Here is a 6,808-nt window from a genome sequence, read left to right on the forward strand (position 1 = left end):
GCAATAGAATCAAAAATCCAGAAACAAATTCATATACTTACTGTAAATTGATTTTTGATAATAGTGTTAAGTCAATTCAATGAGGAAAGAAAGATCTTTTAAATAAATGGCACCTAGAAATGACTTTAACAACTTGTAGATTGGGAGAAAATGAAGATGCCTTCGTTTTCTTGGTGTACAACAGATGTGTACAACTTAATAGCTCCATTGGCACACTTCCTGCCTCTAGTGTTAGAGAAGACAGGCAACTTTTCTACGTTGTGTACTATCTTGTTCCTTTTATTCTAAGCTGATAGCATGTTTGCTGGGTTGTTGTACAGATATGTTAGGCACAGACTTGATCTCTTTAGTAAAAGATTGAATTGGCACATATATGGTAAGAGTTCTAGGGCATGTATTCTTAGTTTGACAACATAATTTCCAAATCTTTAAATTCTAGTTTTATTTTGCACAGTTCATTTTTAAGTCCATTTCTGTCTTGCCACATTCTACTGTAAGCAGCAAGGAGAAACAATACTTCCTTTCTAATACTCTGCTTAGAAATCTCCTCAGTCAAATATCTAAGTTGATCACTTAGAAGTTTGGGCAAGCTCTTTGTTACCTCATAAAACTGATCACCGTCCCTCCAGAATTCTCATTTCCCTTTAAAGTCTCACCAGAGCACATGTAGTGTTCACTTATTCACAGTAATGGAAGCTTCCCCTCAGCTCACAGCTCTTTCTGAGCCTTCATGGAAATAGTCCATAATGTCCATAATTCTACTAATAGTTTCTTCCAGGACAAAGAGGGACTTACTATGAAGCACATCAAAATTCCACTAGATTCTATCTATTACCCAAGTGCAAAACCACTTCCACATTTTAGGTTTTAGCCAGAACAGCACTGAACTAACCAAATTCCTAGCTTCTTTATGCTGTTAAAAATAACTAAATAAATGCCACCAAGATAAATTTATTTGTGCACAGTTTACAATGCTAGAATGCTGAATCAAAGGTACCACACTCTAGGGGGAGATTTTCTATCTCTGTCAGCTCTTGTAGAAGGTCCTTGCCTCTTTCTAGCATCTGCTCCTCAGTTCCTTTGTGATCCTCATGTGCCATGTTGTCTTCCTTTCCACTGGTGTTTTTTTCTCTGGGCCTCATCTGCTCTTTTTAAATAGCAAAGATTATTTGGTTAAGACACAGCCTATGCTGATATAGTCCCATGAACATAACAGAGACCATATTATTGCCAAATGGAATTACATCCATAAGTAAAGGGGTATTGATTGATGATGTGTCCAGGGAACACAATTTAATCCTTAGCACAAGGACTCTCTTGATTTGTTTGTTTTCAACTTTGAGAATTTCACAATCATATTTTAAAAATAATAGCAACACCACCAACAAAAACAGCATCCATTAAACTCAATAAGAATGAGAGGAGACTCAAAAGTAAAGTAGGTGGAATCACAATGAGAAAAGAAATAAAGCCAACACCCTAGGATTCAAATCTGTAATGTTTTCTTTATCATACTATTGAAATGAAAGTAATAGGTTTGCATTCTGAAAACAAGAATAAGTGAAATGAAATTAAAATAATGAATGATTATTTAGGGAGTATTCTTTACATGAATTAAGTGGAATCCAAGTATTTCAACCTTTCACATATTATTCTGAATTGGTAAAAAGAATTCAGACATGGATGTAATTCTCCATAATGAATGAAAACCAGTCTTGATTGTCAGAACAGAATGTAAAGGACTAGAGTTCAGAAACATCCTCAGGTGATTGTAATAATAAGAAATTTCTTAGGACTATCACACAGTCAAGCTGATGATCTCATCAAGGATAATGCTTCATAATAGGTTTATTCATAACAGATGTTTAGGTTTAGAGAGGCGACTGCAAGGTTAAGAGTAACTATCTAAGAGCTGTTGTGAAGTGCAGGTAAATAAAATAATAATTGTACAGGAAACACCCTTATAGCGACCAACACAGTTTAAGATATAAGAATTAAGTAATATTCTAAAAACAAATGTGTTTGCTCTTTTAACCTTTATGAAAATCTCTTAATATTGCTTGCTTCTCAATATGTCTTACATATGTTTGCATCTCAGAACATTTAAGGGAGTATGTGTGTGTGTATATATATATATATACATATAATGTTCAATCTCAATTACCCATTATCATGCTGTCACTGAAATGGTGATTTGAATGAATTAACATACTGAGTCTCCAGTTACCTCTTGCTCTTGCAAAGACAGGAATGCTTTCCATATTTTGAAAGTGTGCTAACTCTTGGCAAGGCAGGAGAAAAACAAAATTGAAAGATATTGTTCACTCACAAGGGGTTCTACATAACTAAGAGTGTCATTCTTGTTAAATGCTGTCAAATTAGTCTGACCCATAGCAATGCTGTATGGGGTTTTGTAGGAGTGGATGGTGAGCTTGAACTGCTGACTTTGTAGTTCAACCAACTTGTCAGTCCAGCACATTAACCCACAGCGCCACACAGGACTCCTCATGACTATGAGTAGACATCTTCAAATGAACCATATTTTTATAATTCTAAAACCTAGGGTACAACATGGGGTAACTTTGGGTATCTAAATTAAATATATCATGAAAGAACTTTTAAGAATGCCAAGAATAAGGTGACACCAAAAGAACTGTCAAAACATGGTTACAAATTTCAGGGAAATTTTGTGTCTAGAATCCTTGCAAAATATTTGTAGCATTATAGGGGAATTTGGAACAGGATAGCATTGATTAGGTGTAGAAATAGAGATGAACCATTATAATAATGTGCTCCATATCTGTTTGGGAATACTGGTGTGGCATGTGGGCTAATGTGCTAATGCACAGAACTGCAAAGTTGCTTTGAACTACAAGGTCTATAGTTGCACCTTAGAAACCCTATAAAGTCAGTTTGAAACACAAAGTCAGTGGTTGCTATGGGTGGGAACCAATTCGAGAGCACTCAACAACAACATTCGTGTTATACATGCACACCTTAATGAGAATGAAAAAAATAGCATGGTAGTAGTATGCCGTGGAGTCATTTTGACTCGTTGTTAGGTGCCATCGAGTTTGTACTGACTCATAGTGACCCTATGCACAACAGAAAGAAGCATTGCCTGGTCTTGGGCCAATCTCACAATTGTTGCCACACTTGAGCCCATTGATGCTGCACTTTGCCAATCCATCTCACTGGGGTCTTCCTCCTTACTTCTGACCCTCCACCTTACCCAGCATGATATTCTTCTCCAGTGACTGGTCCCTCCTGACAATATGTCCAAAGTATGAGAGATGAAGTTTAGCCATCCTGGCCTCCAAGGAGCACTCTGACTGCACTTCTTCCAACACAGATCTATTGTTGTTTGGGCAGCCCATGGTACTTTCAAAATTCTCCTCCAACACCATAACTCAAAACCATCAATTCTTCTACAGTCTTCCTTATTCACTTGTTCAGCTTTCGTATGCATATGGGGTTATTGAAAATACCCTGACTTGGGTCAGACACACTTTAGTCTTCAAGCTGACATCTTTGCTCTTTAAAACTTTACACAGGTCTTGGGAAACAGATTTGCCTAATGCAATACATCGTCTGATCTCTTGACTGCTGCTTCCGTGAGTGTTGTCAGTTGATTCAAGGGGAATAAAGTCCTTGACAACTTCCACCTTTTTTTCGTTGATAAAAATGTTGTTTATTGGTCCAGTGATGTGGATTTTTGTTTTATTTACATTGAGATACAATCCATAATGAAGGCTGTGATCTCTGATTTTCATCAGTAAATATTTTAAGTCCTCTTCACTTTCAGCTAGCAAGGTTGTATCAGCTGCATATCACAGGTTGTTATTGAGTCTTCCTCCAATCATGATGCCATGTTTTTCTTCATATAACCCAGCCTCTCGGATTATTTGCTCAGCATGCAGGTTGAATAAGTATGGTGAAAGAATACAATCCTGTCGCACACCTTTCTTAATTTTAAACCATTCAGTTTTCTAATGTTTTGTTCGAACAACTGCCTCTTGGTCCATGTACAGATTCCTCACAAGCACAATTAAGTGTTCTGGAATACTCATACTTTGCAATGTTGTCCATAGCTTGTCATGATCCACATAATCGAAAGCTTTTGTGTAGTCAATAAAGCACACGTGGACATCTTTCTGATATTCTCTGCTTTCAGCCAAGATGCATCAGACATTAGCAATGATATCCCAAATTCCACATCCTCTTCTGAATCCAGCTTAAACCACTGGAAGTTCTCTGTCAATGTATGCTTGCAGCCATTTCTGTATTACATTTAGTAAAACTTTACTCACATGGGATACTAAAGTTATCTTTCAATGATTTCTGCATTCTCTTGGTTCACCTCCCTTTGGAATAGGCACAAATACAGATCTCTTCCAATATGTCAGCCAGATAACTAACTGTCTTCCAAATTACTTGGCATAGATGAGTGAGTGCCTCCTGTGCCACCTCACTTTCTTGAAACAGTACAACTTTTATTCTACCAACTCCTGGTGCCTTGTTCTTTTCCAATTCCTTCATTGCACGTTAGACTTCCTCCTTCAGTATCATCGGCTCTTGATCACATGTTACCTCTTGAAATTGTTGAACATCAACCATTTCCTTTTGGTACAGTGACTCTGTGTATTCCTTCCATCTTCTCGTGATGCTTTCTGCATCATTCAATAATTTTTCCAGAGAATCCTTCAATAACAAAAGTTGAGGCTTGAATTTTTTCTTCAGTTCTCCCAGCTTGAGAAATACTGAGCATGTTCTTCCTTTTTGGTTTTCTGACTACAGATCTTTGCACATTTCATTGTAATATTTGACATTGTCTTCTAGAGCTTACCTTTGAAATTTCTGTTTAGCTCTTATGTCTCCTCATTTCTTCCATTTGCTTTAGCATCTCTATGCTGGAGAGCAAGTTTCAGTGTCTCTTCTGACATTTTGATCTTTTCCTTATTTCTTGTCTTCTTAATGACATTTTGCTTTCTTCATGTATGATGTTCTTGATGTCATCCCACAACTCTTCTGGTCTTCTGTCTTTAGTGTTTAATGTATCAAATCTGTTCTTCAGGTAATCTCTAAATCCAGGTAGGATATAATCAAGGTCATATTTTGACTCTTGTGGACTTGTTTTTATTTTCTTCAGCTTCATATGAGCAATTGATGGTCTGTTCCACAATCTGCCCCTGGCCTTGTTTTAACTGATGGTATGGAAGTTTTTCATCATCTCTTTCACAGACATAGGCAATTTTATTTTTGTGTATTGCATCTGCTGATGTCCATGTGTATAATCACCTCTTATACTGTCTAAAGTAGGTATTTGAAATAAACAAATCATTGCTTTTGCAGAATTCTATCATGTATTCTCCAGCATTATTTCTATCACCAAGACCATAATTTCCAACTAATGATCCTTCCTCTTTGCTCCCAACCTTTGCATTCTGATCACCAGTACTGATAAATACATTTTGATTTCATGTTTGATCAATTACAGACTGAAGATGTTGGTAGATTTCATCTATTTCATCCTCACTGGCTTTAGTGGTTGGTGCATAAATTTGAATAATTGTGGTATTAACTGGGCTTCCCTGTAGGCGTATGGATATTATCCTATCACAGACAGCATTGTGCCTCATGACTGATCTGGGTATGTTCTTTTTGACAATGAATGCAACACCATTCCTCTTCAATTTGTCATTCCTGGCATAATAAATCAGGTGGTTTTCAGATTCAAAATGGCCAATACCAGTCCATTTCATCTCACAAATGCCTAAGACATTGATGTTTATGTGTTCCATTTCATTTTTGAAAATTTCAAATTTTTCTAGATTCATGCATCGTGCATTCCATATTCTGATTATTAATGGATGTTTACAGCTGTTTCTCTTCATTTAAAGTTGTGCTCGATTATCAAATGATGGTCCTACAAACTTTACTTCCATGGGCTTTACTCCATTCACATCATCACAGTCAACTCTACTTTGAGGGGGCCTCTCCTCCCCAGTCGCATTTTGAGTGCCTTCCAACCTGAGGCAGTCGTTTTCCAGCGCTATATCTGACAGTGTTTCTCTGTTATTCATAAGGTTTTCAGTGACTAAATATTCGGAAGTAGTTTGTCACTCTTCTTCCTAGTGAGTCTTCGTTTGGGAGCTCATCTGAAACCTGTCTACCATGGGTGACCCTGCTGGTATTTAAAATTCCTGTGGCATAGCTTTCAGAATCACAATAACTCAATAGCCACCACAGTACAACAAACTGACAGACAAGTGGTGGTTCTGACTCATAGAGACCCTATATAGGGTTTATTGTTGTTGGTATTAAGTGCCATCAAGTCAGTTCCGACCCATAGTGACCCTGAACAGGTTTTCCAAGGCTGCAAATCTTTACAGGAGCAGAAAGCCTCATCTTTCTTCCATGGAGCAGCTGGTGGTTTTGAACTGCTGGCCTTGTGGTTTGCAGCCTGATTCGTAACCATTATGGTACCAGAGCTCCTTTATAGGGATTTGTTGTTGTTGTTGTTAAGTGCCATCGAGTTGGTTCCGACCCATAGTGACTCTGAATAGGGTTTCTGAGTCTGTAAATCTTTACAGGAGCAGAAAGCCTCATCTTTCTCCCATGGAGCAGCTGGTAGTTTCGAACAGCTGACCTGACTTTGCAGTTTGCAGCCCGATTCATAACCACTATGCTACCAAATCACTTTATAAGGTTTATGAGGGTGTAATTTTTCAGAACAGAAAGCTTCATTTTTCTTTTGCCACAGAATTTACAACCTCAGTACCCTATATAGTGTCGTTATGAGTTGGAA

This window comes from Chrysochloris asiatica, unplaced genomic scaffold, assembly GCF_000296735.1.
Source record: "Chrysochloris asiatica unplaced genomic scaffold, ChrAsi1.0 scaffold00029, whole genome shotgun sequence".
NCBI classification, from domain to species: domain Eukaryota; kingdom Metazoa; phylum Chordata; class Mammalia; order Afrosoricida; family Chrysochloridae; genus Chrysochloris; species Chrysochloris asiatica.